General features: G+C 44.4%; 1 long non-coding RNA gene across 2 annotated transcripts; it reads right to left on the reverse strand.

Moving 5' to 3' along the window:
- Nucleotides 1-504: 504 nt before the first annotated feature.
- LOC140634653 (uncharacterized) lies at nucleotides 505-6390 on the reverse strand. Of its 2 annotated transcripts, XR_012032057.1 has the most exons (3): nucleotides 6245-6390; nucleotides 4106-4152; nucleotides 505-942 (listed from the first exon to the last, which is right to left on the reverse strand). It is a non-coding gene; the product is annotated as an uncharacterized lncRNA (long non-coding RNA). The 2 variants fall into 2 exon arrangements; XR_012032058.1 differs by lacking the exon at nucleotides 4106-4152.
- Between the last annotated feature and the right edge of the window lie 6296 nt (nucleotides 6391-12686).

Here is a 12686-nt window from a genome sequence, read left to right on the forward strand (position 1 = left end):
AGGTTAAAGCCTGGACTCAGGAGCCTGTAAAATATATAATATGTATGGAAATAGTATGTAAAATATCTTAGGGCCCTCTTTAAGGGCAGAGTCCATGTTTCTTTTTCTCAGGCATTCCCCCTTGCCCACTTCCATTCTCTCATAGGAGACGGTATCATTTAGCATTTAAGGGCATGGACTTTGGACTGAGATCCACTCTGTGACCTTTGAGCAGGTCTCAGTTTCCTCATCTCTGAAATGGGTATGGGGTCTAATGTGAGGGTTAGAAGAGACAAGTAAAACAGTTAACACTTGGCTTAATAAAATTTATTACTATTATCTGAAATGTTTTCCCTAATCCCAGATCGTGTTATGCAGACTGAAGCTCTGTGAAAGCAGGGACTTTATCTCACTCCTCTTTTAGGCCTCGGCAAAGGTCATTTATGATAATCAGCAAGTGATAGTTGTTGATAATATAATGATGATTGATGCTAGAAATTCTCAAATTTTTTGGAGGACCAAAGAAAAAACAAGAAGAATCCTGGCCCGGAATTCCAGAAGATCCATTCTGAGGCCAAAAGGGAAGCAGAGGTATGGGGGAAGCCTGTGCTTTCCACATCCAAAAAAATTCTTTGGTCAAGAGCCCCATTCTTGATCAAAGGGAGCTATTAATACCTGGTTTATGTTACTGTTGAAAAATCACAAAAAAACTTAGTTTTTTCCAGATCTCATTTTCTAGCTTTACATGAACAATAATTAGTGTTAATAAATGAACTGTCTCACACACACAGTCCCATTCTTGGCCTTGCCACTGAGCTGCTGGGAAAATCATCTGGATTTTCTAGGTCCTGGTTTCCTCATTTAAACACGGCGAGAGTATCCTCAAGGACTTCTTTACCTCTGAGATGCTTGTGGAAGGTCCTAGATGGAACTGGTTCCAGCTACGTCATCCACCACTCCATACTGGAAAGGAAACCAAACAGCCAAAATGAGGAATTTCCTTCAACAGATATCTTGTAATTATGCTGATTTTTAAGCCACATAATCAGTCTAAAAGCAAATCCCATCTCATTGGAATTTATAAAAGGATTAGGAAATGGAGAAAATGGGGGCATGTTAGCAAACCCATTTCATTTAATTTAAACCCATTTCCCCTTCATCCTTTGCTGGTTTTTAACCGAATAGGGTATAGAGCACAGACAAGTCACTGGCTTCCCTGCCTGCATTTACTTTTCTCTATTCCGAGCTGGGTAGTATCTGATCTGCTTTTATGATGCTCATCCCCTCAGTTCTGATACCAAAGGAACAAGAATAAAGAACCTCTTTGGGAATAGCCTGTGTTGATAGCCAAACAAAAGCAACGTAGGTTAGGAAAAGACACAAGTACTCAAGTACTCCTCTAGCCTCTATCTGGAAAAAGGACTGAGGCTGCTTTGGCTTATGTTGTACTGCGAGTTTAGAATCTAAACCAGTATTCTGCTTCACTTTCTTGTTTTATTTTTGTGGATAACTGCACATTCTGAATAATCAGGCTGTCAAATGAAATTCCACTCCATCTGGTCAGCGCTGTGACAAGTTCATATGCCAATTTGTCATTGTGGATTGCATAGACATTTTTCCAATGTCAAGCCTCCTCCCTGAGATTTGACCAAACCCTGGGCCACATTGTCCTGTGCAAAAATAAAGCAGTGAAAAGAAACCATGCCGAGCTTTTCATCTTTGACTTTCAGCTTTAACCTTGGAGATAGGACATTAACTGATTTTAAAATGACACAAACATTTGTGTGGTTCTTCGAGGGGTTTAAGCAGCCTTGCATGCACAAAACAAATGTATCCCTGTAACAGTTCTCTGAGCAGGTCCTGTTAGCAAACTTCTTTTTTTCAGATAACTTATTTGTAAACGCTTTACAATTTTCAAACTACGAATTTTTTTAATTGAAGTATAGTTGACATTCAATGTTACCTTAACAAGTGTACACCGTGGTGATTCAACAACTCTCTACCTTATACTATGCTCACCACAAGGGTAGCTCCCATCTCTTACCATACAACGCTCTCACAATATCATTGACTCTATTCCCCATGCTGCCCCTTTTATCTGCATGACTTATTCATTCCATAACTGGAAGTCGATGCCTTCCACTCCCCTTCACCCATTTTGCCCATCACCCACCGCCCCCCCTTCCCGGGCAACTATCAGTTTGTTCTCTGTATTTATGAACCCATTTCTGCTTTCTATTTTGTCAAACCACAATTTTAATTCTCTCAGTAAATTTTGGTGTTGTCATCACGATTTTCAAATGAGTAAATTGCAATTTGTAGTTTCAGTGGCTTCCCCAAGGTTTGAGACTGCTCAGTGGTCCACGATGAACATCAGGCCTCAATCTCTGTTCATGGGAGACACTGAGGCGTTCTGACTCCTCATGATATCAAGTCAACTCTGAATCAGCTCCTGAGTCTCAGAATTTCAACTCCACTTTCTTCTACTGATGCCCTCATCAGAGTGCTTACTTTATAATATTTTAATTGCTGCTGGCCTGCCAGCCTCGACTCTGTGAATTTAGGGCAGGAAATGTTTCCATCCTAATGTGAGAGTAAGGTCTGACACATATGGGAACTTGATAAATGTCTGTCAAGAAACAAACAAACAAGCAAACAAACAAACAAACAAATTCACCTTATGAGGCAGTTTCTAAAACCTATAAGATATTTTACGGATATCACAATTTTTGCATTTACTTTTAGTGTAAATTAGAATTTTGACGACTTATGATAAGGAGTATCAAGAGGTTTTGTGTATGAAACCATTCATTTTTCTTTAGACAAATGTTGTCCATTCACTCTGATCTAAGCCTTGGAGTCTTATCAATCAACAAATATTTGAGTATCTACTATGTACAAGACACTGTGCTAGGCGCTATAGGGGATCAAAGAAATCCAAGAGGCAAACCCTTCTCTCGAGGAATTTATAACTTTGTGGAAGGCTTGGCTTTTCTTTGTCCACTTAAAGGTATTTCCATGGAGTTTATCATACAAATAATAGTCGGAGGGTTGGGAAGAACCAGAGTGAATGTGAAGACCTTTTTCAGAAAGCCATTCATGGTCCATTTAGGGTCTTATATTTCAAGGCCCTCAGCTATGGCTGGTTAAGGAGATGAGCATATCCTTTAGAAGTTAATTCTCCAGATAAATAAGAGGGTCACTGCAGAAGCCTATGTGTTACAAAATGCAGGAGGTGGGGAAATGTGGGGAATAGCAGCCCTTTCATCTTCAAGGCGAGAAAAAATATTGCATGGGTCCAGGATAAGCAAGCCATAAATTTCAGGCTTGAGCCCCAGCAGAGCCCCCTTCTAACTGTGGCTCAAACCCAGGCTGTGAGGATTGAGTCACTCTCAAGGCACAAGACACGAAAGAGGAAGAACTCTCTATAGCCAGGGGCAGCCAAGTTCCCAGGAACTGATCCTGTCTCTTTTGAATCCAGATTTCTCAAGGGTTCCAGCATCAGCAAGTGACAAAGAAGTAAAATAAAAACTACTTGTGATAGCCAAGAACATCTCACACACTAGGAGGAAAGGGTCCTCCTGGAAGCCAGAACTTGTAAATTTCTCAGAGTCAGAGAGAAGGAGCAGATTTCTTCGGGGTTCTGTTGTTTATATGTAAGTGTTTGGTCTTAGAAGACCAAAATGGGCCTATACAGGCCTTGCCATTAGAGATTACAGAGAGAACTACTTTGGTGTAGCCAGATACATCATCTGTTTCTCTTTATTTTCTTTTCAATGCTTTCATTTTTCTATTCTGACAGTATTAGAAACTATCTATATGGTTTTATGTCTTAGAATCTACATGTATTTTGAACAACAAAGTCCAAAATCTATTAAATATTCACTATTGCCAAGCACTCTTGTAAATGTGACAACCCTGTGTGGTGGGTACTATTATTGCCATCCCCATTTTACAGATGAGAAAAATGAGACATGGAGAAACTGAATACAGCTGGCAAGTGGTGAAATTGGAATTGGAACCTAGGTCATGTGTCTCCAGAATCTGCCCACATAACCACTAAGTTATAGTGACTTTTAATAGCATATAGGATAGGTTCATATGCATAAGAAAGAAAAAGTCGTACCATGTAGTCGAAAATTCTTTCTGTAGGTGCCCTTGGAGACTCAGATTCTGAGGGCACAAAGTCAAAAGGGATTAGCAGACCATTTCTTATCCTGCCTGTCACAGTCCAAGTCAGAGGGTAGAGGGCAGCCCCACATCCCCAGATGCAGCCTGCCTGACATGCTCATGGAAGAATGAAGCCTGCCTCAAATAGAACCGAAAGAGCACTTGGATATGTGTGTGGTGGGAGTAGAAGCAAATATCAAACACTAAGGAAGAAGAGAAGTCAACGTTAGTGGATATAAACTATGGAATTCTGTCCAGCATTTAGAAGAATTTGATGTACATGTACCAGCATGTATTTTAAAAGCATAGTGTTGTTGAAACAATAAGAAACCCTGGCTCCTGGGTGACTCAGTTGGTTAGGCATCTGCCTTTGGCTCCAGTCATGATCCTAGGAGCTGGGATCAACCCTACCAACATGGGGCTGAGCAGAGAGTCTGCTTCTCCCTCAGCCTCTCTCCTTGCTTGTGCTCTCTTTTCTTGCGTATTCTCTCTCTCCAATTAAATAAAATCTTTAAAAAGAGGAAACAGTAAGAAATAGAACAAAGTCTCTGGTCACTAACATTAAGGTAGATTAAAAATATGTACACAAATAAGCACAAAATATTTTACAGAGATACATATGCTTAAAAGCCTAAGAAGGGAGAAGAGATTGGGAATGAGAATCAGAAAAAAAAAAAAATTGATAAAAAAGAGAAGAGAAAAACAAAATCTGGAAGTGATCTGGTCCATACTGGAAATGTGGATGGTAGGTTGTTAAATTTCATGTCGTTCGTTCATTCATTCATTCATTCATTCATTCATATTCATGGCCAAGGGTATAAGAGGTAGGGAGTATAGGGGAAAATGCAAAGGCTCTGGGAGATGGAATCCAATCCTGGTTCCATATGCATTTGCTAAGCGGCCTTGAGTGACCTCCTGAAGATTAAATTTCTTAGGCTGCAATATAGAAGCAATATCTAATTCACAGGGTTGATGTGAAGAATGTATACAAAGCTGCTTTTATACAGTACTTGACCCAGAGTAAATATAGCAAGTAAACAGTTAACTATTAAACTCTGCTATACTGATGATGGAAGCAAAGGAAGTCTCTGTAGTCTGGTGGAAAAAATGATCTTAAATAAGTATATGGGAAAATTTAATGATCAAAATTGGTGCTACAAAGTAAAAGGGATAGAGTCCTATGAGATTATTTTAAAAGTTCAGAACTTATTCTGGGGGCATGTTGTTAGAACTTTAGAGATGTTGAAGATGGCGACTAATTTAAGAGCCAAGCTGGGGAGACCAACCATGAACACATACACAACAGTGCTCAACAATACCTATGATGCCAGACAGCGAACACGCGCTGAGGGCCAGCCAGCACAGTGTTGAGAAGAGGGCTAAGGTGTCTGAGAGCTGATGGGAGCTGGGGGGTAGCCTGTGGGCTGGTAGCAAGGGTGGAGGGCTGGAGGGAAGTGAAGACGCAGTAAACGCTGGAGGCAAGAATATTGCAGGGTTCGCCTGGGGACTGGGAGTAGACCCCATGGCTACAGAAAGAAGACCTGTTCAGCCCATACCCCCTTTGGATAAATAGAAGAATCCTGTGCCCTTCCCCAACCCCCACACCTAGAGATATTGATCTACTTCAAATTGGGCTGTCCTCTGGTTATCTCCTGTGGATCTCCTTTGGCCAACATTTTATTGAGCTTTTCTTTCTGTAATTTATATTGGAACAGCAAGAGGCATTTCTTCTCATTTTCCACATATGAAATTTATCATACTAACTTTGCTTCTTAAGCGATACCTCCCCCTCCCCCAGATTTTCCCTTAGACCATTGATTGTAAAATAAGTAGTGGGGGTTGGGGGAGAGATAAGCTCCTCTGGAAAGTAGGTTGGAGCCAGATAAGAGGGCCTTCAGTGTTGCTAATGTCTCTGCTACTATAACTACCCCCACCTGAGGCACACAAATTCTTCTTACAAGAAGAGGGCCAAGGGGGGCCATTTGGGGGCCCACAGGAGTGAAGTGAGCTCAGTTCTTTGGGACCCCCTTCTGCAGGCTCGTGCTTGGCCCTAAATGAATGAGAAGAGAGGAAGCCTAATATATAAATAACTTGCTTGGTCAATCTCAAGGCTGAGGAGTTGAGAGGCCGGTTTTCCACAAGATCTGTCTCTGAGTCTACTAGTTTTTCTTATCCCAGAAAATCAGAAGAAAAGAATTCTTCCCATTCTGCAAGTTCTAAAAACCTTACTCCCTTAAGAGGAGCTCGACTTACTGTCTTTAGTTCTAATTTGGAATCTTTAGGTAGAACTGGGTGGGGGGTGGGCAGGAGAAGTTCTTGAATTCATTTTAATATTAGGAATGGCCAAAAAAATCAAAGTATTGACCCCAGAGGAGATGTACAGGCTAAAGAAACTTAGGGTTTTTTTGTTGTTGGTTAGAATTGCATCTGCCCAACATAGTGATACTGGTTATCTACACTGATTGCAAACGTGTCATTTAATAAAAGCAGTGTGTATGGTAGTCAGGATCTTCAGTGCATGGAATCTATGGAATTATAATAATAATAAGAGGTAGTGGGTGAGCAAAGATTTAGGTCTTCTGTTCTAAGTAGTTTGTTGAATAATTGAGGGGAGAATCCAGTTCTGCCAAGTAAGAGGGAAAAAGGATACGGAAGAGTGGGTAAGGCTTGTAGAGGCACCTTTGACCCAGGGAAGTGTCACAGTCAAGACCGTGGAATCTAGAAGAAAGGAAAAGTGAGGCACAGTTGTCCTGCCATTCATTTCTGATTTATCTTTGAGTGAGTTGCCAGTTGTAGCCAACCTTAGGAAGATATTCGGAGTCTCCATCAGGCTCTGTATCCAAATTTGGCATTTGTAGTATCAACCTGTTGATGCATGAGCAGTACTGTGTTTGCAAGGACAAGCTAAGGAGCCCGAATCCAACTCCCTATTCCTGTCCCCACCCGAATCCCAGCCCGGGGGACCACATTGAAGATAACTCTGTGCCGGAGATGGCATTTAATTCATACAATTCTGATGATAGGAAAGACTTTCTTTATCCACCCATTTTCCTCATTCATTCATTCATTCAACAAATGATGTTTGTGCAAAGTATTCTGGGGCCACCGGGACCTCTACTTCTGAGCCCAAGGTCCATGAAGTTGATGATGCCCTAAACATTGTGATATCAGCTCAATGATAGTAGTGTGGGTGCTGATTCTGACACTATTACAGCTTCGATGATGAATTAGGCAGTGTTTGGCATGGTGGTTGGAAGACTCCTAAGCCCAACTGGGTGGGAGGCAGCTGTGGTGTCAGGAGGAAGTGAGTCTGTAACCAGGACTAGATTCAAAGAAGTGGTCTGAGCAGCATTAGCCGGAGACACTGCTCTCTCCCAGGGGTGCACGCCCCTACAGCTTCTGCTTACACACCTGGATAAGGGCTTCCTCCCAACCTGTTTCAGGAAGTGGATCAAGAATGGATTAAGAATGAGTCCTGAGTGTAAGATTCTCACACATAATGCTTTTCTGAGCTGTGGGTGTCCTAGCAGGTAGTACTCAGCAAGCCAGAGATCCACGTGCCTTCAACTTCCAGCCTTTGTGCCCTAAAACTCTAAAGTTTGGGTAACTGAGCTCCTGGCAGGTGTTGTCTGCCAACGGGGCTATTGCCTGCATTGCTGGGAGGGCCAGAAGCAGGCTTCCTGGTGTCAGCTAACCTTAGTGCTCTCCAAAAGGCAGTGAGTGAACGTCAGTGCACTTGACTGAGCACAAGGCCTACGTTCTACAGACTGCTAAGTGCAGCCAAGGGGCCTGCCAACCAGAGGCTGATAGAAATGGGCTGTTCTTAGGTGAGAAGGAAGGAAAACAGGGGCCCCATTGAGGACCTACCAACCTAGCTCCCACGTTGGCATCTAAAATGGTCAATTTTAGCTGATTGGGTTCATTTCGCAATTGGGTTATGTGATTCCCAAGCACTACCTCTTATCGCTAAACAGAGGTGTGAAAACAGAACTGACTTGGCACAGACTGGCTGCCTAAAGGAACGTCTTTGTGTAAGGCTCAAGACTTGCAGGGAGGAAAAAGACACAGGATGCTGGTCCCTATGCCCCTGCTTCAGCTCATCTATTTTTGGTTCACTTCATTCAAAAGGAGACCAGACACAGGTCTGTTGCATAAAAAAGTGGTCCCTGTAGAGAGGAGAATTAACCCCACTTGTGCCATGATGTGGGGTTCTGGCCTCTGCCTGGGGTTAACCTGCAGGCCCGAGTGAACTACTCAAATAGCTTGTGGACATTTCCCAAATGTGTAGTGAGGCTTACATACAAATATGCAGTCGGCGCTGCTCGCTGCCTCTTGGGAGTGAGAAGCAAGATGGCGCCATGCCAGCAGCCTCACAAAGCCGCCTTGTTAATGCTTCTTTAGATGCTCCTGTGTGGCTTCATCGGAGCAGAGGAGGATCTGTTTACGCCACTGACTCCTATTGATTCTTCTGGGGGGGATGGGAACTACAATGCTGGTCTCTGTTAGTCTCTGGAGCGTGTTGGGAGTGTTTGGCCAAAGCTTGAGGGTGTCCTGTGATCCTCTTGGTTGATGTGATACTGAATTATACCGTTGGAGGGTGAGCTCATTCCTGGGCCTCTGAAAACAGGTTTCTGACTAGGTTTGGGGCAGAGGGAAAACTTCAGGCATTGGATCTGTTGAGAGGCCTATTGTCTCCTTGCAGTGAGCTGAGGGTAATGTTTCTCAGAGTTGGGTCTCAGGAAAACTGGGTGTCCAAGGGCTCATCCAAAACATACATGACAGTGAAATTTGAGGGGCTGAAACACATCTTTCTCCAGAGTCACTTTAATCCTAGCAAAGGTCTCTTTGTGGAAAAACTTCAGCAAGTGTTTGGCTATTGTTTTGTCCTCCCCCATTCCCCTCCCACCCCTTCTTTCAGCCCCTTTGTTCTGCTTAAAGGGATTACAAACCTGGTAAAGGGAAGCCGTCAGCTAGATCGGGAGGTAAGGCCCCGTGGCCAAGTCAGGCTGGAGTCTCCTCCCACTTTCTTCTGAGGACCGTCCTCCCGGGGCTCTGCCTAAGGTGTACTCCCCATCACAGTCTTACCCGCCCTTCTTTCGGCAGAGGGCAGGCTCGACTACAGCTCGCGGCCGACCGGGCTTCATCAAGGGCAATGCACAGCATTAGTAAAGTCCGGATAGTCCCTGGTGACCTGACACAGACCCTCTTGGGAAAGTGTCCCTTGAATCCTGACCCCTGGCCCCCAGCCTCCCAGCTGAATGAAGCACAAAATCCACACCACTCTTCTGCCTCGAAAGCTCTCTAATTTGGCTGAAGCGTCCCTTATTGGGTCCCTATGTTCAGAACCCTTTGACACTGGAGCCCATTTCATCTCCAGCTGGGCCTCGCTTCAAACCATATGTCACCCTGTGGGCAGAGTGAACTTTCTAAAATGAAAATCTGCATATCATTCCCGGTTTTAAAGGTTCTAATTGTTCCCTAGAGTTTTTGAGAAAAGGTAGAAAGTTCTTATATGGCATCCAGTTGGGCTTAAGGATCTGGCATCTTCCTCCTTCCTCATCCTACCCCATCACAAACCAGCTCTTCAAGCTGGTTCTGCTCCAGGTGTCTGACTGTCTTAAATGCTCTCCTGCAACCCCTTCATGACTTTTCGACCATGACCAGGTCTGTCCTCCCTTCCAGACTGTACAAGCGAAGACAGACATGGTGCCATCTGGCTTTCTATCCCCAGCACCTTACAGAGGTGGCAAATACAGGTGCTCAATAATTTTGCTCAGTCATTTAAAATTTTTTTTTATTTTTTTATTTACGATAGTCACACAGAGAGAGAGAGAGAGAGAGAGGCAGAGACACAGGCAGAGGGAGAAGCAGGCTCCATGCACCGGGAGCCCGACGTGGGATTCGATCCCGGGTCTCCAGGATCGCGCCCTGGGCCAAAGGCAGGCGCCAAACCGCTGCGCCACCCAGGGATCCCTTGCTCAGTCATTTTAAATAGGGATCTTCCCTGCATATATTACAGGAAGTGTTCTTGATAACCATTAAGAATGTGTTCTTGACAACATTTAACTAGTTTGGGTTGGTCTGTTTTTTCCTGAAGAGATTGTTCCTAGGATTCGTGAAGAGAAAGTACGAGGACTTCAGACCTGGAAAGGAAAGCAAAACATTTTCAGGGAACACTCTTGAAATAACAGCTTTTAAAAATGAGTTTGACCCAAAAATATTCTTCTTCCAGGATTCTAAGGTCTCATGGAAATGCCATTTTTGAGAACAAAATATTGGAGCTGACGACTCAAAGAAATGTGTATCACAGAAAATGATGGGACTATTAATACAAAGGGAGTAGATCTGTATTTCCAACATGGTGGGATGTCTGTGGTACTGGGTGAAGAAGTAAGATGGTGAAAAATTTAATGGTGTCATCCTCACATATCTGAGGGTAACATTCTGCATGTATAGAAAATGGTCTGGGAGGACACATATCAAGTGAAACCTATGTCCATTTCTGGGAATGGGACACAGAGAAGAGCATGGGGAATTGTCCATTTTCCATGATAGTTTTTGGAGTGGCTTGAGCGCTGAATTACCTGGGTCTCGTGGGACGCTGTAGGATTGGAGTACATGACCTTAAGCTCTGGCATGATTAGCATTGGCACAATTGATTTTTCTCTGCTTCCTGCCTATTTCTTATCTGTCAGAGGTTACTGTCCTGCCTTCACGGCATTTCGATTGGGATTCTGGAAGATGGGGAGGGTTTTCCAAGAACCAAGGCCAAGGTCTGCCGGGGGAGATGGTGATGGTGAAGAAGATCCTTTTGGTCAGGGGACTTCCCTGAAGTGATCCATGAGGGGCCAAGGTGGGTCGGAGCCGACACAGCTCACATCTGAGGGAAGGTGGACCTGGGAGCAGCACCTTGTTCTGGTCAGTTACGGGGTCGGAGAGTGAGTCTGAGTTCAGGCTCATGAGTAGGGATGTGCTGGGGAGGAGCAATATAAATACTAATAGCTATTATTTATTAATTCACATTTATTAATCCTGAGCACTTCTTTTTTTAAGATTTTTATTTATTTATTCATGAAAGACACACAGAGAGAGGCAGAGACACAGGCAGAAGGAGAAGCAGGCTCCCTGTGGAGATCCTGATACGGCACTCGATCCCAGGACCCCGGGATCACGACCTGAGTCAAAGGCAGATGCTCAACCGCTGAGCCACCCAGGCTTCCCATTTTTTCTTTTTCTTTTACCTGACATGAAAATAAAGCTCCTAGGTAACGAGAAAGTAGGATTCGAACCCAAAAAGTAGGATTCGAAAGTAGGATTCGATTGCTGGGGCCCTTGGCACATGTGCTTCCTTTTGCACTTGGATTCTGACTGAATCCAAACTCTGTGCCTGTTACCATGACACGGCCTAGGGGGGTAGACAGCAAGTGAGCTCCAGTCACATGGGTGCTGAGGGGCTCTCAGAGGCAGCAGGCGTGTGAAGAGGCCTCCTAATGGAAAAAGCACAGATCTCAAAGGCGGACACCTCTTGGTTAAGTCCCAACTCTAATGTGGTCACGGAGAGGGCAAGTGCCTCTTGGGCCTCAGTGTTGTCATCTGTAAAGTGGACCCATGGTCCCTACCTGGCACTCAGGGAAGAGAGCTCCTGGCAATGTGGATTTGGACACCACTTCCTGCTCTAATAATAACGAGCACGTCTGTTACAGAGCCCCAGGGCAGCCCTTCCCAGCTTTATCCCTGTTGACCCTCCCAAGGAGCATCAAGCTATCTGCCCACTCCCTATCACCCTGCTTCAGGCAAGAGTTGTTTACACTTGCTCTCTGCTTCCTCACCACCATTTACACCTCAGAGCCCTGGAATCTGGTCTGGACTCACCACTCCACCGGGAACTGCTCAGGCCAAGGTCACCTACCCACAGCTTGCTTGGGGCAAAATCCGGCAGATACTTTTCTGTCTCTACCTTGCCAGGCCTCCCAATGCACTTTATCCCTCCAGCTTCTGGATCTCACTCCCTCCTAGTTCTCTGCCTTCCCTCAAGCTGCTGCTTACTAACTCATTCCTTCATATCCCTCAAACCAGGGGGGCCTGGCTGGCTCCACAGGTGGAGCATGCAACTCTTGATCTCAGGGTTGTGAGTTTGAGTCCCATGTTGGGCATAGAGATTACTTAAAAATAAAATATTTTTAAAACCCCCCACAAAACTTCCCAAATCCACTGATTTCTCTTCACCTAGCAGCCCCAGTCATTTTCAGATCAGATTGTGCCTTCCTCTGCTCAACCAAATTCACCTTTTGCTCTTCAGATAAAGACCAGAGTCCAGGGATCCCTGGGTGGCGCAGAGGCTTAGCGCCTGCCTTTGGCCTGGGGCGTGGTCCTGGAGACCCGGGATTGAGTCCCACGTCGGGCTCCTGGTGCATGGAGCCTGCTTCTCCCTCTGCCTCTCTCTCTCTTTCTCTCTCTCTATGTGACTATCATAAATAAATAAAAATTAAAAAAAAAAAAAAAAAAAAAAAGACCAGAGTCCACTCAACATGGCCAAG

This window comes from Canis lupus, chromosome 6 (assembly GCF_048164855.1).
Source record: "Canis lupus baileyi chromosome 6, mCanLup2.hap1, whole genome shotgun sequence".
In the NCBI taxonomy this organism is placed as follows: Eukaryota; Metazoa; Chordata; class Mammalia; order Carnivora; family Canidae; genus Canis; species Canis lupus.